Below are 22,110 nucleotides of genomic sequence, written 5' to 3' on the forward strand. Positions count from 1 at the left end.
AGTTTCTGGTCTTCCAAGCACAGCAACAACAAAGCAAAGAAATCTTCTTCCTTTTTATAGAAAGCATTTCAAGAAAAGTTGGAATAAACACCTGCAAAGGAAGATAGGATTTGTCTGTTCTGTGAGAGAGAGCATTTTGGCAGGTGTAGTCAAATACAAATTTCTGAACCAACTGAAATTTTGGTTGAATATTTAGCCTCTAAACAGTGCAAACAATTAACTTGTTTATTCAAAATATTGTTATGCCACCCTTCACCTTTCTGGATTTCAGACTAGTGTACAATGACTAATCACACTGCAGATGCAATAGTAAAACAATGAATACAATCCATCAAAAATAACTTGCAACAGCTTAAAAATGCCCAAGTAAACAAACAAAAAAATTCTTGGTTCAGCTTTGTTGAGTTTTGGGAATATCTTTAGCTGTCACTAAAGTGATGGAAGCCAACGTTAATGAAGGATGGCACAATTGGCCGGGCACAATGAATTCAGGATGGAATAGTTTGTTTTTTGGAAGGTATTCTGGGATTACCTGAAGGAAAATGAGGGTTTTCCACAATACATGCCCAAATAATAATTTATGTCCTTGGTGAACCAGATGACAGTTCAATTTAGTTAAGGGGCATTTCTACACCAGCCTAAAATCCTGCATTTAAAACAGGGCTTTCTGCTTCCGTTTTAAATGCAGGATCACCACTGACTCCCTTTATATGTGCTTCCTTCCCCCCCACACACACACATCATCTTTCATTGGTCTCCCACCTCTTCTTGCCGCTTTAACTCTTTTCACAGAGGAAACTGAAGCAGAACACAACAGGGTAATTTGATAGCTCATTATCTGCGATCTATTTAAAAACAGAACAAGGGGTATTTAGTGCAGGAGAAGCCTTGAGCGATCACGACATCATGTAAAGAGCTCGCAAACTTCTGTGAAGGAGCCATCTCAATCGCAGGATAAAAGCTCGATGTGATGAAGCCCAAGCACTCTCATTCCGGTCCAGCCAGGGAATCTAAACACCAGGGGTATCAACCCCCAAGCCTGTGGGCCAAAACTGGCCTTCCTGGAGTCCCAGACTAACCTTTTCCCAGGCCGCCAACGATTTGGTGGCTTCCCAGCTTTTCTGTGTGTTTTTTTCCACATTCTTCAAGGTTGAAATAATTATTGATTGTTTATTGGCATTGATTGATTGATTGATTGATGATTGATTGATTGATTGATTGATTATTGGCAGTAAGAGCTTTGTACTGAAATATGCTGGCATTTTTAGCCTCACCCCCTTTGCCTTTGGCAACTCCTTGTTTTGCCTTTTCGCCCACTGGATTTCAGCCCCTGGGAGCTTCTTTGAAATTGGATTCAGCCTTCGGGCTGAAAGAGGTTCGATATCCCTGATGTCCACAGAAGCAGGTTTCTGTTAACAATGCTGATGAGGATACAATGCGCATTTGGATTCTCCGTTATGCAAACAGTTCCTCAAATGCAGCTAAACTTGCATAGTTTTAGAACGGTAGCAGCAGCTGAGCAACTGCAGGTAATGTCAGTCTAGATGACTGGTGTGTATGTTCTGTGGGGGGAGGGGTGTAGCAAGTTGAATTCAACCCATTTCAAACCAGATGTTGTTTCACAAGCTCAGTGCCTAACATACCCTGTCCATTTCCATGTGCACCATTATCATGCTAAAACACACACACACACACGTACACGCCACTACGGGTTAAATCCAACATCATGCTAGTGGACGTCCATTACTGTGAAAGGACTTTCTCCTTCTCTCCTCCTCACTACAGCCCTTCACTCCGTCTGGAAATCTGCTGTGCAGGGTTTCCTAGCCCTCAGGAATAGAGCTTTGAGGGCATGTGGGGGGATGCATGAAGGAGGGGAAAATTGCCCTCCCAGTTCCACTGATGGCTTGGATCCCACCCTACATAGTGCCGCTGTGGCGTTCCTGCCTATTTACCCATATGAATACCTTCTCCATAAGGCCTTTCCTGCAGCAGGCAACTCCTTCCACCACACACACACAGTAATGCTGCCACCAGGACCTTTACCTCAGGTCCAGCACCTTTACTTCTCAAGATGTGAGGATACACTGGCCTTTTATTCTGACATATAGTATCCGCTTATCACTTTTACCCTTTGTAGCCATGAGCAGTAGGCGTGGGATTTTGAAAAGCAGAGAAATATTTATTATTTACAGAATGTAAGGTGTTAAACAGTAAATAGCCACTTCACTCTCCTCCTGCACATAGATAATTGAGTTACAGTAATAAGTCACTTTAAAAACCTTCTATATCTCCTCTCACACACTCGATCACCACTCTAATCCTATAAACACAATCCTAGGTGCTATCCATCTCCTCTCAAGCTCCTCACAAAGACAACATACCTCCTGTCACTCACACCACTCACTCACTAGATCTACTTACCAGAAAAACCCAAAGTCATAACATTAATGGATATATATATAGACAGATTCTCATGGATCACTGCCTTGTTGTGGCGAAGGGGCTTGCGTAACTCAGTGAAGCCATAAGCTATGCCGTGCAGGGCCACCCAAGATGGACAGGTCATGGCGGAGAGTTCTGACAAAATGTGGTCCGCTGGAGAAGGACCACATAGCCTGGTGTGCTATGGTCCATGGGGTCACGAAGAGTCGGACATGACTGAATGACTGAACGACTGAACAACAACAACATAGACAGATTCATAACATATATATATATATATATATATATATACATCTGTGCGTGCGTGACATCACAGCCTCCTTCCAGGATTGGCATCAGGAAGTCGCATTGTTGGCCATCTGCCAAGTCCCATGCCTCTGCAGGGGTCCACAGCTAACCACCAAAACCATCTGACTATGGTCTACCAAAAATGACTGGAAGAACCCTGCTCCTTGCTTTTGCAGCTTTTTCCTATGCAACTGGCTCCATGCTAAGGAATATTAGTCACTGATGGAACATTTACCTTGCCTTCTTGGACCAGGAAGGTTATATTTCAGTTCATTAACCAAACAGACTTGGGTTCACTAAGCATTCCCAAATACAGTTAGGATGTCAGCACCTCACTTTCCTTCAAGTAGCAAGAACGCTACTAGATTTCCCCACTTGTAATGACTTCTTTGCTCAGCTGCTATCTGGAATGGGGTAGTGGGGAGGAGGACAAGTGTGTTTCTCTTTGCGTTGTAGTAAGAGATGCCAAGTTTCTAAGCTGGAGCCTTAAAAACTCTTACGCCAAAATGTTAGGAAGTCTGATTTCTCTACAACAATGATTGGCGTTTTTTTCAGCAGTTCTTTTTACTAGGACACACTTTCTGGCAATAAAAAGGCGATAGCAACTAATATAATTAGGCCTGCAAAACAATCTCTTAAGTAGAGGTTTGTCTCCCAATAGAACAAGCATTAAATTATTCATTACAGGACTCTCCAGGAATAATAACAATGGTTCCCAAAAATGTATTATAAATGCACATTCCCAGAATTAATGATAAACCAAACCAGATGTTCTTCAGTGGTTGGCCTGAGCATGGAAAGCCAATGTGCCAAACTAAATGGCCCACCATTAGAAGCCTTCAAACATGTATGTGAGGCTGCTGTGGACCAAAGACTTTCCCACTGGTGTAGGACTGAAGCTCTCACTAGACATTCCCTACTACTGTAGGATTTGCGCTTCCAGCATAGTATTTACTTTAAATCCTCCTCAGTGTTTAGCCTACTATTATACCTACTACTAACTCTCCAATCTGCCAGCAGCTTTACATTCTTTTACATTCTGATAGAAAGAGAGTGCAGGCTTAAGACTACCATCTATGCACCATGTTAAGACATCAAATGTATGTATGTATGTATGTATTTATTTATTTATTTTATTCATTTCATTTCTATACCACCCAATAGCCGAAGCTCTCTGGATCATCAAATGTAGATCAGCCGTTGTTGGAGAGTGAGGTTGCTGCCTCAGGCATCAGAATTTGAATGCCCTGAACGTTATTTAATTTTTTATTTTAAGGTTGTACCCAGATTTAGTCAGAGTGGATCCATTGAAATAAACAGGCATGTTAGTCAAGCCTAACCTAAGTCCTATCGATTTCAATGGGTCTACTCTAAGGATGACTAAATCTGGATTTAGCTCATTGATTTTCACTGCCAGAGATGGGGAGATGTGGTTGTGGGATTTGGGGGGTCTCAGATGCCAAAATAACTTGGCTGCCTTTGGGTATTACGCACCTTGACTTGGGTGGATGTAAGGCAGCATTTCCTGCTCTGCTTCAGGTGGTAATATGTCTAAGGTAGCCCTGCTCCTCAACTTTGGAACTTACCATCCCAAACTCAACAAAGAAGGAATAGCCCACAGAAGCCTTGAAAGACCATCTTCCTTGAGCTGGCCTAATCCACTGCTGGCCACAATCCAGATAGAGTTAGTCTCACTTCAGTCCCAATGAAATCATTGGGGCAAGTTTATCATTTTTAATGGGACTTTAACGTAGCTAACTTTGATTGGATCAGGACCATTATGCCTGGTACCTTTTGGAACTAGATAAATTACTTATTTAATCCTAATATTATGATCTGAAGCATGCTTAGCTCAAAGTAATTTTCACTGGAATCAGTAATATTTCTTTCCAAGAAGGATTGGGCTGGAAATAAACAAAAGGTGGAGTTACGGCCAATGTATGCATCCCATCCACTTTATGGACACTTCTTTAAATTGCTCTGCATGGATTATTCCAAGATGTAGTCTAAATGTGCACAGTGCAGCAACTTTTCTAAAGCTAAGCAGGTCTGGACTGGGTTAGAGCATGGATGGGAGACTAGCTGGGAATCCTTACATATGCCACCTTGATCTCATGGAATAAAGGTGGTGAAGGGGGCTATAGATGCATAGTTGCTCATCAAGGCAAAGGTCATAAAGGCCCACCATGGTGACTTAGCTAAGTTTAACACTTGCTTGTGATGTATTGATCAACCAAAGTCTGTTTGGGGGCCAAGAAGTAGAAAAGCTATGGAGGGAGCAATCCTATGGCTGCTAGACAGCAGCTAGATGGCCATAGGATATGTTGTTTTCTGGGAACCAACCATAGAGCCCGCGTTCCGAGGTCGGTTCCCGGAGAACCAACCTCCCCCACTTCTGCACTGCCTCAGAGGCAGTGCAGAAAACCCCATCCTCCACCCTCTCAAGAGGAGTGTGGAGAGGCCGAAAAGGGGCGTGTCTGGGGGCGTTCCAGGGCGGGGAGTGTGGAAATGCCAGTACGACACATCCAATGTGTTGTACAGCAGCCTCCTCCCCTGCTCAGCCCCCCCTTCCCCCGCAGCTAGACAACCGAAATTGGCTGTCTAAGCAGAATGCAGGGCAGGAGGAGCATGGAGGGAATGATCCCCTGCGTGTTTTTCCTGCCCTGCATTGGATAGACAGCTGCCTCCAAGTTTGGAGGCGGCTGCCTATCTGGATAGGATTGCACCCTAAGTCTGTTTCAAAGTTGATGGACTGCATCCCACAGACTCAAACAGACTCTGCCTTCCTAAAAAACCTACGTTTTATTTAAACAAAGCCCTTTCCACAAAGCTCTCTCAGGCGGTGTCCTCTCTCCCCTCAGGCCAGAAGCAGTGGGTGTTGTCCTCAACCAGTTCCTGGTTGCTCCCCAGAAGCACAACCTACTCAGGCTGAAGCCAGCAGCTCTTTCTCATTGTTACAAACTCAAAAGTTGTTTGTGGCCTAGAATGGCTAGTGTACAAAGTCATGTTAAGAATGGTACAAGAACAGGATAGGAAGTGGCTGTGGAGTTTGCTCTATGAAGAAAGATACAGATAGTAACAGAAAAACTGTGGGGTAGAGATTAAGAAATTTGGCAGGTTTCTTTAAAATGAAAACAGTATATCACCCAGAAAAGGTGTGGCCCTAAGAATGGAGGAAGGGTCCTCCAACAGAGCTGGAACACCTCAGAGGAACCAATCAGCTAGCTTAAAATGTTACGGTTTCCATATATATTGATAGATGTGGATTTTAGAATATTTGATGAGGAAGAGGGTATAAAACAAAACCTCGCTTTAGCTTTGGCGTCTACTTTCCGAAATTGAGGAGACTGGTGGTTTTCCCAGCCCTGGATTAGGGATTCTCGAGGGAAGTAGCCCTTTGCCAGCAAATATTTCTAAGTGTATACTATACTCCCTTTTATCTTTGCATTAACAGTACAGTGTGTGTGTGTGTGTGTGTGTTAGTGTGAAACTGTCTTTCAGATTAATAAAACTGATCCTTCTATTGAGTTGTTTGATCCTGGTTCAATACTTTCCAATGCCAGAGATAAGCCACACCCTAGAACATTAAGCTAAATACAGCAGGCAAGATGTAGGGACCCGATATAACTCTAAGGTACCTTCTTCAATGAGCAAGGGTATTCTGGGTACCTTTTACATTATTAAGGATGCAATCCTATGGATGTTTAGACAGAAAAAAAGCCCTAAAACTTCCTGCATTCCCCAGCCAGCATTGCTGGCTGGGGATTGCTGGGAGTTATAGGACTTGTTTTCTGTCTAAACATCCATAGGATTGCACCTGAACATTTCTGTCTAAACATCCATAGGATTGCACCTGAAGTAGCCATTATAATTGAGCAAGGGTAATTGAGAGCACAATCCTATGCATGTTTAGGCAGAGTAAAGTCCTACAGCTCCCAGCATGGCTGGGGAATGCTGGGAGTTATAGGTCTTTTTTCTGTCTAAACATGCATAGGATTGTGCCCTTAATTACTTTTTAAACTGTAAAGTTTTCATAATTGGCAAGGAATCCTTCCAGGTTCCGTTAAATAAACAACAGTATTAATTGGGCAAGGATTTCTTTTAAATTATTCCCATTTATCCAACTTTTCGTACTGTGGCAAAGTCCCTACAGTGGGATAGAAATGTAGCACAAAATAAATGAAACAAAAAATAAATGTGAAGAAGAGCTATTTGTGTGCTGCAGGTCATTACACAGATGCTATGATTCTTCACCACAAATGTCTATTTCTAATAGGCTTTCCTGGTTTTTAAAAGCATTTCTAGTTTAAAACAATGAAGGTTTCAAAAATTGATTTTGGTTTTAATAAAGCTGTTTTAGTTGCTTTTACTATTCTTACAGTGTTTTTGTTCTTAATTGTTTAATAGTGTTGCACATTTATCTCTGTAAGGTACCTTGAGCTTTTAGGGGAAAGATGACTGATATGTGTAGGAGGTAAAGAAGCAAATAAAATTGGATCTAGCATTCCCTGAGCAGAGGGAAATTCTTCATGGAAATGGGTGATCTCAGCAATCTTGCAGCTCCTGTGCAGTCCTTGAAAAATCTGCTCCAGAGAGTTTGGGGACATGTCAAAACAGCATGGGAGATAACATGAGGGCGCTGTAAGAGGAACAGGGTGTTGGCAGAAAACGCCTCTCTCCCACTTCCATTCATGGAAGCTCTGCTTGATCCACGTTCCTTCCATGAACAGAACAACTCCTCCCAGAAACACAAAGGCACTTCTGGATCCAACCCACTATAAATAAATGTCCAGAATGAAAAGTTTGGAGTGCTACTGTGCAAACAGGTTCCACTTCACGGTACAGCACTGTGCACAAATAGCTTAACATGTAGTGACAGCCAAGCTGTCACACGGAGCTGTGAAAATGTTCAATGGAACCTTTAAACTGGCCCTTAGTGAAGTCCCATTAATCTTGACTGGAGACAGGGCTAGCATCAAGGGTAGTCATGGTTGGACACCAGCCGAGGGCCCACACTCCAGGAGGGACCCTCTGACAACAGTCCAATGGGCTTGCTCCTCCTCTTCACCATTGCAACCTGCTTGTTTACCTGTCTCTCACCTTGACGCAGACAGTGGTTGTGACATGTGCCTGTGTATATGTGTTTAAGAAGCCCGCAGCAGTTAGTTTCTCTTTCCTTTCTGGAGACCTGGGTGGGCCCCCTTCTCTATTCTCTTTGTGTAGGCTTTTGAGCCAGGCAGTCTGGTGTCTGGTTCATCCAGAGTTAGTCTCCTCTCATGTGCGTCTTCATAAAGAATGCTTTTGTGGAAGCTTTGGAATCAGAAGTGCGTTACTTGGAGAGCAAGGCCTAGGGGTGGACTACAAGTTGAGCCCATTGAGGGTGTCTTGCCCAAGGGTTCTCAAAACCCTGGAGCCAGCACTGGCTGGAAGTTACACATCAGGAGGAAAGTGTGGTGGTTTGTTGTTTTATTACGTTAGCATGTTCCGAAATGTGTCAGAGGAGTTTATGATGCAGAATGCTAGACCAGAAAGTAATGACATATAATTGGCTTCTCTGTCATACAAGGGTTTTTTCTGTTTACTATGCTTCAGGAGGGGTGGTAGCCCAATAAACACCAGCAAGCTAAACACATCGGAAGAAAGACCACTTCTGAAAGGCCAAGGAAGTACAGTGGTGATATACCACCTACAGAACATCTTCTATGTATTAACATGGTTTCAACTAGTCCAGATCCCTATTCAGAATTGTTACACCTCAAATATGCTTCCCTGGGACTAATAAAAATCCCATTTGTCTTGACTTATGGGGTGGTACTTATATCTGTACTGGAAGTGTGTGTGTGTGTGTGTGTGGGGATGCTTTTTGAACTTTGGTGGGGAGAGTGGTCAATTCCGTAAGTCAGATGTAGCCAGGTTTAGAATTTATCAGTTGAACTTAATTTTATTTACAATCCTATTTTCAAAGGATTGGTTTAGGGTGAACTATTCCAGGCAAGAAACGCACACACACCGTGTATGTGTATATGTATGTGTGTGTGTGTGTGTGTGTGTGTGTATATATCCCCCCCCCCCCCGGTTCTTCTCTGGTCTCTTTTCCTTTACACAGTATCATTTTAATTCTTTACATATACACAGTGCTTTTTTCTGGTGGAACTCACCAGAACTGAGTTCTGGCACCTTTTCTTCTAAGAGAGAGAGAGAGAGAGAGAGAGAAAGAGAGAGTTTGTCCACTATTTTAATGGTCTTCATTACAATTTAATCACCATCTACTCTGGAGGAAGCATAATCCAAGAGTAAGGAATTGAAATAATACTGTGTAAAGGCAAAGAGACCAGAGAAGAACAGGAGAAATGATCCTATCCCAGGTTAGAACCTTCAGAGAATTCTCAGGAAAAGCACCAGCTTCCTTCCCCCGCCCCACCCCAAATTCTCCAAAAGGCTTGTAAAGACTCAGTCCGTTCCAAACTGAGGTGGGCAGATTTTGCCCATCACTGAAGGGAACATTTAGAGGGGGTCCCCAAACTTTGTGGGTCAATGGGCACATTTGGAATATTGGGAGACTGTTATGGGCACTCTCACAAAATGGCTGCCTTTGAAGCAGGCTGGCCATACCAGAAATGACTGTCATGGTGGGCATGGTCAGTCACAAAATGCCCATTTCTTAAAAGGCAAACTGGTGAGGCGAAAAGAAAAGTACAAGGCAGAACGGGGGTATGAGCTCCGAAACACAGAGCCACTTATTTGAACCCACAGTTTTCTGCACAAACTGATGAGGCTTGGCCAAGTAACTTGGCCAAGAGTGCCACATGGGGCCCAGAAGCATTCTTGGAAATAAAGATGGTTCTGGAGGCTGGCTCCTCACTTTGCAGCATATCAGCCTCCTAGCTAAAAAAAAGTTTCCATTAAAAAAACTAAAAATTAAAATCAGGAGGGTCAGGGAGCCTGGAGGGCGCCAAGAGAGGTGACTGCTGGCACAATGGTGCCCATGGATCCTATATTGGAGACCCCAGCAGTATGGCATTGCCCACCTGCAGTGTGACATGGTATAGTCCTGTCTAGTAGCTATGGATTCTGACCTAGGGATGGGAGAACCAGGGATGCTCGAGCTTGCCAAAACACTCCGAATACTTTGACACTCAGTTTGGATCACCCCTGTTTTCATTTGCAACTTGTTTTTCAATTCGCTTGACTGGGGAGTGCACATTTCTAATGGGAAAAGTGAGCGTCTCTGTGTGCATTTTTCAGAAGTGCACGCTTTCTCCCCCTTCGTTAACGTGCGAAAATATGTTTATTTGTTGTTGTTTTAAATGCACATTTCAAAGTGCGCATGAAACACACACACACACACACACTGTTGCAAGTTCAGGAATGCGTGGACATTTTTGGAAAAATGTGTTCCCGTTCATGTTGGAGGCTGTGAATGGGGCACGTTCAGATGATTTGCGAACTGAGTCGAAATTCTCATACGTTCCTGTTCTAACCACCTCAGTCCAGAGCATGTGTGGACACAGGGGCTCAGCTGAATCTCTGCTTTTTCTTGTCTGGTTTAGAGAATTAGGCCTGCCAGAGAGAAACGCCGTGATTTCTGTCTGCCATCCCCACGAGAATGTGCCTCCCACTCATCTCAGTCCTCACCATGCCACATGAGAATATGCCTCCTGCTGCTGAACTCGTGTACATAAACAGAGAGGTATTTTGGCCTGTCTCAGACTGAAATTATCCCAATAACTGAGGTTCAGAAGGCATCATTATCAGGAGTCTGGGCCCGAAGGGTACAATTATGTCAATGTCTTCAAGGCTAAAACAATTCTGGGCCTCTTCCAGCCAGCGCATATCACTGTCAGCTCCTCAGACAGTTTACCTTTTCCCAAGGAGCTTTTCCTCCCCTTATCGTCTTGGCAGATCTAACAACTGAGTACTCCAATTACTGCACTTAAGTACAAGCCACATTACATATACTTTACACCTCATCTCTATCTCTGCCATTCTGGTGATGTGATATTATGCAAACCTGTCCTTGAAGGGGGAAAAAAGCAACAAAACAAAACAAAACCCAACAGCATTAGAACAGTGGAGTTGAAACCAAGTGGCCGTGAGCGATCAGATTTCTAGATGGCTTTTGATCAGAGCAGGATCTCACAGGGAGTCCTGACCCAACAAGCCTCAAGGTTTATAAAAATTAAAATTACCCCCCAAAATATTCCTTAAACTCTACAATAGTAGAACCTGGGGGTTGGACTCGATGGCCTTGTAGGCCCCTTCCAACCCTACTATTCTATGATTCTATGAACCAGTGTGGGATAATGGATAGAGCAGCTGTCCCCAATCTGGTACCCTCTGGATGCTTTGGATGACAAAAACATCTCTTTTTTTCTAAGTCTTTATTTCAAGAAGCCTTCCTTGATTGACCAGACACAGTTTTATCAGCATTCTGTTTTTAAAACAACTTTTAATATGGTGTTTTATTCTTTTTATTCTTCTATCTTTGATTGTTCACTGCTCTGGAACCAGTTGAGATGTGGAGCGGTATAGAAACCTTGTAAATAAACTCCCATCGTCTCTGGCCATTGCCCATGCTGGCTGGAGCACATGAGTTGTAGTCTGAAGCATCTGGAGGGCACACCAGGTTGGGGAAAGCTGGGATAGTGTGACAAAAGTGGACTGGTGAGAACTGGGTACCAAATCCCAGTCAGGTGGAAAGTTCCTTACAGGATGGTTGTGAGAAAAACTGTGGATAACAAGTCCTTATGGATACAATCCTAAACTCCATGGAGGAATAGTGGAACATCAGCGTCATAATAATAAGGATTTAAGAAGAGTTCTGATTACATTCTGATTATGTGGATTAAAGGCCTAAAGCTGAAGATTCCAGTGCTGTAACATTTTAAAATTCTTCTCAGATAGTTACTGTACATACTGGGATACTAAGGGCACAATCCATGTTTAGACAGGAAAAGTCCTACAACTCCCAGCATTCCCCAGCCAGCCTTAAGGGTATTTGCATCCTGAATAGATACTTAACAATGAGGGTCACTCAGGGTTACTTCACATATTGCATTTTTTCTAGCATACATCTAAGGCCAGAGTGAGCAACTTGTAACCCTCCAGATGTTGCTGGACTGCAACTCCCAACATCCCTCCCCACTGGCTGTGCTGGTTAGGGCTGATGGGAATTGCAGTCCAACAACACCCGGAGGGCACCCACAAGTTGCCTGGTCTAAGCTGTTTTGAGTCTGCGCCAACCAAAGTAAAGGTTGACTGTGACAAGTGTATCATAAAGCCACACTTACTAGGAAGAGATGATCGTTGGCTGCAGCTCAGTGGCAAACGTGATTCTATGATTCTATGAAACTTGGGGTTTGAAAATAAGAACATTGGAAGACCCCGGTTGGATCCTACCAAAAGTCCATCTAATCCAGTATCTCACTTCCCACTGTAGCCAGACAGATGCCTCCACGAAGCCCACAGGCAAGGGCACAAAGACAAAAGCCCTCCCACACTGTGGTCCCCTAGCAATTCAGTGGTACACTATCTCCGTATGTGGAGATTTAGTATTGAGGATATCGTATACACAGTATATAGATACTGTGGCTAATAGCCACTGACAAGAGGGACCTGAACCAAAATGTTGCAGTGTACCCTCATGTTCTTGTTGGATAATAGGAACAGCTCCCCATCCTTCCAGACACCAGGGGGCAATAGCGAATGTTGTCTGATCAGTTCTTTTATGCTGTTCCCTCCCTTTCCTCTTCCTTCCTTCCCCCTCCTCCTCCCTCTGTATCTGCAAGGAGCAGCAAGCGCCGTGCAGCTCTCTCCCTGAAGGAAGCAAGTAAGCATTGTAAGAACAGGCTCATTGTAAGAACAGGCTCATTGCCTGTTCTGGATGGGTTGCACTCCCTCTGAAAGATCAGGTTCATAGTCTGGGGGTACTCCTACATCTATAATTGCCGCTGGAGGCCCAAGTGGCCGCAATGGCTTGGAGTGCCTCTTACCAGCTTCAGCTGGTTCGCCAGCCACAACCTCTCCTGAACAGGGATACTTAGCCACAGTGGTACAGCTGCTATCCTCAGGACTGGATTACTGCAATGCACTCTTATGTGGGGTTGCCCTTGAGGCTTCTCCGGAAGTTGGAGTTAGTGCTGAACGCAGCAGCTCAGCTGTTGTCTGGAGCTGCCCCTTTCCAGCATGTAACTCTTTTGCTGAGGGAACTGCACTGGCTGCCTATTCGCTACCTGGCCAGGTTTAAGGTATTAGTACTAATGTACAAAGCCCTAAACAACTTGGGACCAGGATACCTGAGAGTGCGCCTTCTTCTTTAACAACCTGCCTCATCACTGAGGGCATCAGAGGGCATGTCCCTGCTGGTTCCACATGGACCCATGGCCCGGATGGAGTCCACCAGGAAAAGAGCCTTCAGTGTGGTGCCCCTCTTCCTGTGGAACTCCCTGCCTTTGGTGGTTAGGCAGGAGCCAACATTCCTTCCAGCGCCTCCTGAATATATCGTTATTTCAAGAGGCCTTCCTTGAGTGACCAGCTGCAGTTTATTAAATTCAGAATTTGTTTCTTTTAAATTATTTTGACATGGTGTTTTATTGTTTTATCTTTGTTGTTCACTGCTCTGAAATCTTTTGATGTGGAGCAGTATATAAATATTGTAAATAAATAAATAACTCATGCCTTTGCTCTCTTACACTTACATACCCAGCTTTAGGGGGTGCTTGTAGTTAAACAGTGTTAGATGGCCTTCTCTGACAATGTGTATAAAAGCACTAAGAAAGGACGTTGATTTGAACTTCTTTTAAACTGGCTCTAGCCTGTGTTTTTTTTGCCTCCCATACTACATGCTGTGTTGCTATGCTTGCTCTACATAAAGCAACTCTGCTGTAAGTCACACCAGACTTTCCAACAGTTCTAACAGGAGTGTTCCTGTTCAGGGTTCCAGCCAACCATGCCTCTCTTCCAGGATATTCCATGCCATTCCCCCCACCCTGATTTCTGGTTTTCTTTTCCAGCTAACACACATTGTTCTGTGGCTACTAAGCATGCTCAGTTCTCATTGGGCTAGGGGATTTGTCACCCAACTTTTAAAAAAAGATTTTTTTGAATTTCTTCAAACCTTGGAGTTCTAGCAAGAAAGCATACTGATTCCTCCATCCTGGGGTGATCTCTTCTCCATGCATTTGTCTATAAGAATATACACAAGATTGCCTCTCTATTATGTACAAAACAGCTCTCATGCAGAAGGACAGTTACTTATTACACATTTACCCAAGATTCTGTGTGTCTTACTCGTACATGCAATTGCCTCCTATGCCACCATGCTTTGGGTGAACTTCAAAAACTTGCTCATTGTAAGTACTGTGGCTGCCACTAAAATTGCAGAGAAATTTCAGACCATGTGGAGATTCCTGCTTTGACAAACACCCAAGGAACCTTGACAAAAACCAAAGGCATTTTGATAAAAGTAGCCAAAAGTATCAAGGAGTCATGCAAACACCTAAGTTGCCACCAAGTTCTGCCTAAGGTTAATTTTTGAGGTAAATTTGGAAGTCTCCATGGGAAGAAACACCTGGGTTCCCCTCTACATACATTTCTCAAGAGAGTTTGACCATTCCTGGTAATGGGGAATCTCAAGTTGTGGTCATGTTAGACTCCTTAATACAACTCCCTTAGATAGCAATCCCCTCATAGGGTGGTTGAGCTGTCAGTGAATCCCCTTCCAATACTAGTTATTTTCAGTCTCTCTGACACAGCTACATTTTTCACGTAACTTGCATTGCAGCCTTTCCCGTGGTTTGTGGCAATCATGGCTTCAATTACGTTTCTAAATAGCTTGGCTTAACTTGCTGTCCTGCAGCTCCACTCCATCAAACAAAGGTCCCATTTCTGGAGAAATCATGGTGGAGTCTTAACAGCGAGGTTACAAAGATCACGACCTTTTGTGGGAAACCTGCCCAAAGGTTATGCTTTGCATCACAAAAGTCACGAACGTGACAGACGTAACCCTTGTTCGTGGTCCCCCCCCCCTTTTATTTAAGTGTTTTTAAAGAACAGCCTCTAGCGTGTAACATTAATCACTGATTGGAAGTTTACATAAATGTAGAAGTAGTAATCTAAAACCTGTCCCAAATTAGAAAAATGTGATGGGGAAGTAGTTAATGTGGAGTTGGAATTTTTCTGATTACACTATTTATCAGGTAACATTTCAAATAATTAAACTGAGCTGTGAGAAGAATTGAAGGAGGATGGTTATGGGTCAGGATGGTGGTTGTGTTTTGTTTTAATCTCCAAGCTATAGAAACACTGTTGGGGCCTAAAATATCACATATACATGCAGATTAAAGGGGGTGAGGAATCTATGTAGACCAGGCCAAAGAGACATCTGGCAAGGAAGGGCAACTTTTAAAATGTGTCTTGATAACTTTGAAATGAAAATGATGTGCATTTGACCGAAGGTTGCATGGAAAGTTAGCAGCAAGTTAACTCCATATTAACTCAAAAGACAGGGACTTCATATCAAATCCACAAAAAGCCTTTCTGGAATAGGTTCAAGATGCTGGGCTACACTTAACAATCATTTCTTTTACATCAGATGCCTTTTAACAGCATTAAGGAACAAATACAGAAATCTAATATTGGACAGGGGTTTGCTCTGCCTGCCAGTCATTCTAGCGTTTGCTACTTGTATTTAACCTTTTAAAATTATTATTTATGTAGCACAATTTTCTGGATGCTAAGGCTAGAGATAAATGATTGCTTTTTAAGAGCATTGAATGTAGTATGATTGAAGCATTGTTGCTTATAGTAGGTGAACTTGTTTTTTTGTGTTCCACTTATGATCTCCAGTCAAACAGGGATTTTTTTAAAAAAAATTAATTGTGGGAGAGACCATAGCTTAGTGGTGGAGCGCATGTTTTTCTTGTAAACCTCCAGGTTTTTGTTTTTTTAATAGGGATGCTTTGGTAAATCAGGTATCAAGCAATGGGAAAGCCCCTGCCCAAACCCTGGAGCGTAGGACTGGAAAGAAACAGTGATTTGACCAAAAATTAATGAAATTGACCCAGTAATTTGAGGAGAATGTTTTTGTGAAATGGCCCCTCTTCCAAATTTGTTTCACCAAATAATTTGGCTGGTGTTCCCATTGTTTAAAATAACTTTATGTCAGGCCTGCCTCATATAAAAGTGTGACAGCTTGGACAGTCCTTTAACAAGTTTTTAAATTTCATCATTCTCACTGAGAGAGGAATTAGAGCGAAGAGGGCACAGAAAGACATTCAAGAGCTCTCTTTTTATATGCATTCTAAATAGGAAGTTGTATGCTATGTGGTAGACAGGAGCACCTTGAGAAGGAACAGAAAAAGTAAGTCCTGCTTTGCTAATCTTCATATGAACAGTTTGTGAATAGGCTTAAGTAGACATACTTCTTTGGAGGCATTCATACTTAACAGACGTGCCCTGTGATCAGTAATGATGTTGTTGCACTTACAAGCAACAAACAGGCATGGGCTGACCCACAGAAGGATCCCTCTAGCAACACAGTAAGGCTCAGGTGTTTCGTAAAGCAATACAAGTCCAGGACAACGTGGGGCATCTTTCCTGGTCCCAGGCATTCCATCCCCCCCATCTGGATTTGGACCTGAAAGACCAAGGAAGGGTGTGGGTGTACGGAGGGTAACTTGTAAGCAAGCACAGTTTGTGACATTGTACATCATTGCCACTGAACACAGGGCATGGCAGTTAAGGCAATTGCCTTAGCTTCCAATTTCAGGCTTTTGGAGCTTGAGCCAACATGAGATAGCCGTAATTTTGGTCTTAAAGTGACAGGTTTTTAAAAATAATTATTATCATTGAATATCTATATTGTAGGTTAGATCCAGGTTGGCCATTTTGTGAATGGAAGAGCTCCTTCCATTCACAGAAGGCACTGGGAACCAGTGGGGGCTCTCTGCTGGAGAAAGGGGAAAGGGAGATGATTTTTGGTGACTCCCCCCCTTCCCCCTGCAGCCCCCCGTGTTACTCCGGAGTGTCCCCCAGAGCAGCTTTTCAGGAGACGCAGGGTGCCACAGGGGGAAGGGAGAATCGTGAAGATTGCCTCCTTCCTCCAGCACAAGCAGAACTCCAGTAATACTCTGGATCCAACCTTATGTAACCCGAACATGAGCCAAGTAACATTTTCAAAAACTTTATCTGTACTCTTCCACCTACACTATCCTGGTATGGAGCATATTTAGTGAGTGCTTATCCTTTAGATATATCACAGTATAGGACATTCTTCAACAATACCAGAATTCTTAATTGAAAGGAAGATACATTATTCATGAGTGAATTTGCTGAACATTTGTTGGCAATGAGAAATTGCCATCTTTATGTTTTTAAAGTTTTAATGTTTAATTTTTAAAATATTTTAAATAACGTTTTTCAATGTTTTTAAAGTTTTAAAGATTGATGTTTTAAACTACACATTGGTCTGAACTTCAGGCTCTTTTAAATACAGATACTACATAATGATCAGGTGCCTGGGTTTCAACTTCCCTATCTGGCAACTGAAGATACAAATACTTGGGTAACACTAAGGGAGAAACTTGTACAAAAGATCAGAGAAGAAAAATGCACGAAAACTGACAATGCCTGTTAGATAACACATTCCCACAAAATGGAAATTCACTCCTTCATTGTTTGCGTCATCAATACAGTTTCAATCACTGGTTTCATAAATCCTTTAGCATGATTGTCACTACTGATGGCACCACAGGAGAAAATTTTGATTGCTCGTGGGAAGATGGAGTTGAAGTTCTATGTTTTATTAACGAGGTCTATCAATACAGCAGTGATCATGCAGCTCTTGTAGTAGAATCCAGTCCAGCTTTGTTTGTTACATCATGTGATGCAATGGAATTTAATCTGGGTCTCACAAAGATATTTATGAAAGTTGATAGGAAAGGAAAAAATGTGTGTTATGAAAATATTGAAAGGTATGAAAATGTTGGGAAACATTATGAAGCATGTAGTACTGCAGCTTTTAAGCATGACACAGAAATAACTCAGCCAACATCTGTGTACCCCCCCCAAATGTACAGATGCATTTGTTGATGAACAAGGAAAGCATAGATGAAAGAAACGTGACAGATGAATATTCAAGGTACCATCTATTCTTGCAACTGGAAGCTACATTAGGTCAAAGACTTGATCACAACTTTTTTGCCTTTAAAATTGTCCAGTGCAGAGGTAGACATATTTCCTGATATTTATAATAACCATGCCTACCAAAAACACATAAATCAAATGATCATTTCAAGTAGTATGTTAAGCAGTCCCATCACAGTGGGTTTGGACCAGTGATGCAAGATTGATTTGGAGTTGGATATAATGCACTGGGGGAATAACAACAACAACAGTAAATACATTTCTATACCAACCAATAGCCAGAGCTCTCTGGACAGTTCACAAAAGTTTAAAACCTTAAAATGCAATATAAAACATATTAAACCATTCACATACAAAAAAAAAAAAAACAATTGGAGGGAGCAATCCTATAGCCCCTACGGTGTCTGGGGGGGCATAGGATAGTTCAGATTCCTGGACCTGAGGTCAGAGACAGTGCTCTGACCTCTGACCAAGGAGTCCCAGCTCCCAGCCCCTTCCCCCTCCCAGCTGGCATGGAGAGAACCATGCTGACTTCCTCTCCGAGTCTGCAAAAGTGACCTCGGAGTTGAGGGAAAGGGGGTGGTTCTGTGGGCGGGAGGGCAAGGGGACTGGGGAGGCTGGCTTACGAAGAATCCTCCAGCCTCCCCAACCTCTTTCCCTCCTGTGCCACAGAACCCCAGCTAGACGGGCGAAAAAGCCCATCTAGCAAAAATGCAAAGCAGGAAGAGCGTAGAGGTGAAGATCGCCTCCACACTCCGCCAGTTCTGCACAGGATGCCTGTGCATTTGGAGGCTGACAGGCATCCCAGTAGGATTGTGCTCTAAAACAATCAACAATAAAAGTCCCAGGACTAGTTAAAACCTTATCATATGCTGGCAGATGCCTGAGAGTAAAAGAAAGTCTTCTAAAGTCTCCTTCACTGGGGACAGTGTTCCATAATTAGGGCAGGGGGAGGGGGCAGCACAGAAAAGGCCCTGTCCCTTGTTGCCATCCTCTGAACCTCCCATCGGGGAGGCACCTGGAGGAGGGCCTCAGATGCCAAATGGAGTCCACAGGTAGGTTCATATAGGGAGAAGTGATCTGTCAGGTATTTCAGGTACTTGGATATGATGTAATGTAACTAGCTCTTTAGAAGAAAACTGGGGAGAGCAATCCTAAGCTCCCGGAGAGGGTGGCTAAGAGGCCGTTGGACAATGCAGACCTCCTTTTCCGCTGGCAGACAAGGGAGTCTGCAGGTGCAGGAAGTCCACTGCCAGAGGCCTCCTTGTCAGGGCAGCTGAAATGCCAATGCCAGCACTATCACTTCTCTGTCATTGCTGTTCCAGCTGTGGTAGGAGGTGAAAAGGGTTATGTTTGGAGCAGATATGGGAAGGCTTTGGATCCACAGGACTTGATGCCTTGGACAAACTCTTACATAGCATTAAAAAATTATGCAGGCTCAACCAAAATGGATACAAAATGAACCAAATAATTTAAATGAGGTGCAGGCTGCCACAACATGCAATGGAATTATAAAACTGTATGTGTATCATTGATGCTTTATTCAAGGGGTGTGGTGGCCGGGTGGTTGATACCAAGAAAAGAAAAAGAAAAAAAGAAAAAGTATCTCCAATTTCCTCTTTAGCAGGAGTGTTAAACTCAAATAGGTCAGAGGGAGGGCTGGTTTACTACTGGCTGGTTTTCGCAAAGCATCCTCGATGATGTACAAAACAATCCTTTAAAAGAAGAAGTGGGCATTCAAAGTGGAAACAACACATCCTTCGTGAAGAAAGCATGACAGACAGTTGACTTATTTATTTCTATTTAACACACTGCAGGCTTTCTGATTTTACGGCATTACATGTTTTGAACCTTTTAGTAAAGTGGAGGTTTCTCATTTCAGTCTAACTGCTGTTAATTTGTTCCAAATGTTAACATTGCAAATAAGGTCTGGTTACCATCTCGACATTGAGTCGATAATAGGAACAGAACTGATCAGCATCTGGTTTAGTTCAGGGTACAATGCACTGCCTAATACTGCAAAATTTGGATTGGAAGACCCTGGCCATTTCACAACCACCGAACCCCCCTACACACACAACCCTGAACAGCACTCACATACAGTCATGTGTCATTATTTATTGCTTGATAGGTTTGCTAAGTATGGAATATCATATTACTAATTTTGCCAAATTCCACAATACATAAACAGGACAAAACCTCTTAACATAAATTATGGCAGAGCTGTCTTAATGATAATTTTAAAAATCCACAGAGCTTGCTTTCTGGAGTTGGAAACCCATTTAAATGTGTGTGTGTGTACACACACACACACATGAATCTGAAGTGTACACACACACACACACACGCACAGAGAGAGAGAGAGAGAGATTGTGAAGTTTCTAATTGCATCCTTTCTCTATTGTACACAACTCCCATCACATGTATGAAAATATGCTGGGCAGTGCCACTTTGTGAATAAACATGAAAATGGGTTTAACCATGAATCCAAAGATAATCTGCAAATTAGATTTTTTTCCCTCACAAAGAGAAACATACCATAAGAATGTAAAAACTGTTCTGCCTCATGTAATTCTCATTTTTGAAAAGTGCCCTGAGATCTTCCTTGTTGCCTTGTTTTTAAAGGTTCCAGTGATCAAACCAAATGAATCCACAACACTATCTAGAGTAATATGTACTGTTAATAATAATATTAATAATAATAAATGTGAAGAAGTTGACCAAACAGGGGTGAAGATGACTAAAGGACATTATATTGGCTACTTTCCAATCACCAGGAGCCGAGGGGGGGGGGGATGCCAATTTTAGTTAGAGGCTCTGCAACTTCATATTAGAGTTGTAGAACTCTAATCTATCTCCAAGTTCTATAGTCTGTGTGGAGTTCCTACTGGTATTGTTGTAACATTGAAGGCTTGCGCTTCAAGCCTTCTGTAGTCTTCAAATAAAAAACATGTCTCTCTGTCATTCTACATTATGTGGAAGTACATACTCAGTCCTCATTGGGTAGTTCTTTTTTCTTTACGGTTTACTCTCATGGGATGTTTTTTAAAAAAAATTGTATTTTTTGTACCTTGGGGTTCCAAGTATGCTGATACTTTACTTTTGTTTCACTGTGGCCCCTTTTTGACTACAATTGGCACTCATCACCTGAGTTCACTTTTAGGAGTGATTTTATACACACACACACGTACATCGAGGGCTGTCATTGGACCAGTGTGTCCAGCACAGGCATAACCTAAGCACTTATATCACACCATTTCCTAGCTTTTATTTTTGATTCGACACACAGAACAAATCAGCAATTTCTAAAAGAAAGAAGATATGGCTAAATGTTGGGTGGTTTTCTTGTACAGTTAACCACACAGCAATCCTTCAATGCTGCCATGATTTCAAAAGTCTACATTTAAAGAAATATTCATAGGCCGGCAAAAGAAAATGCAATAACAGCTTGTTGGGCACATGTCTTGTCAAGCCAAATTAAGACAATGGAGCTCAAATAAGGCCTGATTGTTGCAGATTGCTAACTTTTTACAGTCTGTTCCTAGAGGAGTTGCATCAGACTGGCTAAAATGTCCGAGCGCTAAGAGCTCTTTATTGAAAAAAATCCAATACCTTTCATGGATAATCCTTCATTCCACTGGTAAATGTTAGTATGGATGCCAGTGGGAAATCTGTCTTTGTGTATATAGATTGTAGACAGTTCTTCCAGTGTCTCAAGATGTATGCTGAAAGTAAAGCAGTAACAGTTGCCAACTGACTGGTCTACAATACTTCTTCTGCCATTGCACTATGAACATTGGACTACGAGTCCCATGTTGGTCCTTCTTTGTGGTATGGTATCGGACATCTAGTTTGCAGACACAGACAGGTACGCATTCTGCACAAAATGCAAGTAGGTTGCTGCACTGCAATTGGGAGCTTGCAGATTGTGTATTGTAGACCTCACATCTGCAACGTCTTCACTTACAAGTATGAACTGTTCTCATGGCAAATTTGATCATTCATGTTGGGTGTTCTTGGATGCATGTAACAAGCAAGCAACTGCATTCTTGCCAGGAAACAAAATTTAATTAGCTTTTATTTGTCCCTCCCTTGTAAAATGTCTGAAGCCCAAGTATTATTGAAATGCAATGCATAGCAAACATGAATGCCATCACAACTGAAATTCTGCCAAGAAAAGGATCCTCCGCTGACTAATTGAACTTTCCATAGCAACCGTGAGATAATGGAGAA

At 42.6% G+C, this 22,110-nt stretch overlaps 1 pseudogene; it reads left to right on the plus strand.

The window, feature by feature from the left end:
• Nucleotides 1-18,116, plus strand: part of LOC146346691 (carnitine O-palmitoyltransferase 2, mitochondrial-like) — a 45,007-nt pseudogene extending 26,891 nt beyond the window's left edge.
• Nucleotides 18,117-22,110: the final 3,994 nt, after the last annotated feature.

This window comes from Heloderma suspectum, chromosome 4, assembly GCF_057233095.1.
Source record: "Heloderma suspectum isolate Gila_16-S chromosome 4, 16-S_ref, whole genome shotgun sequence".
NCBI lineage: Eukaryota > Metazoa > Chordata > Lepidosauria > Squamata > Helodermatidae > Heloderma > Heloderma suspectum.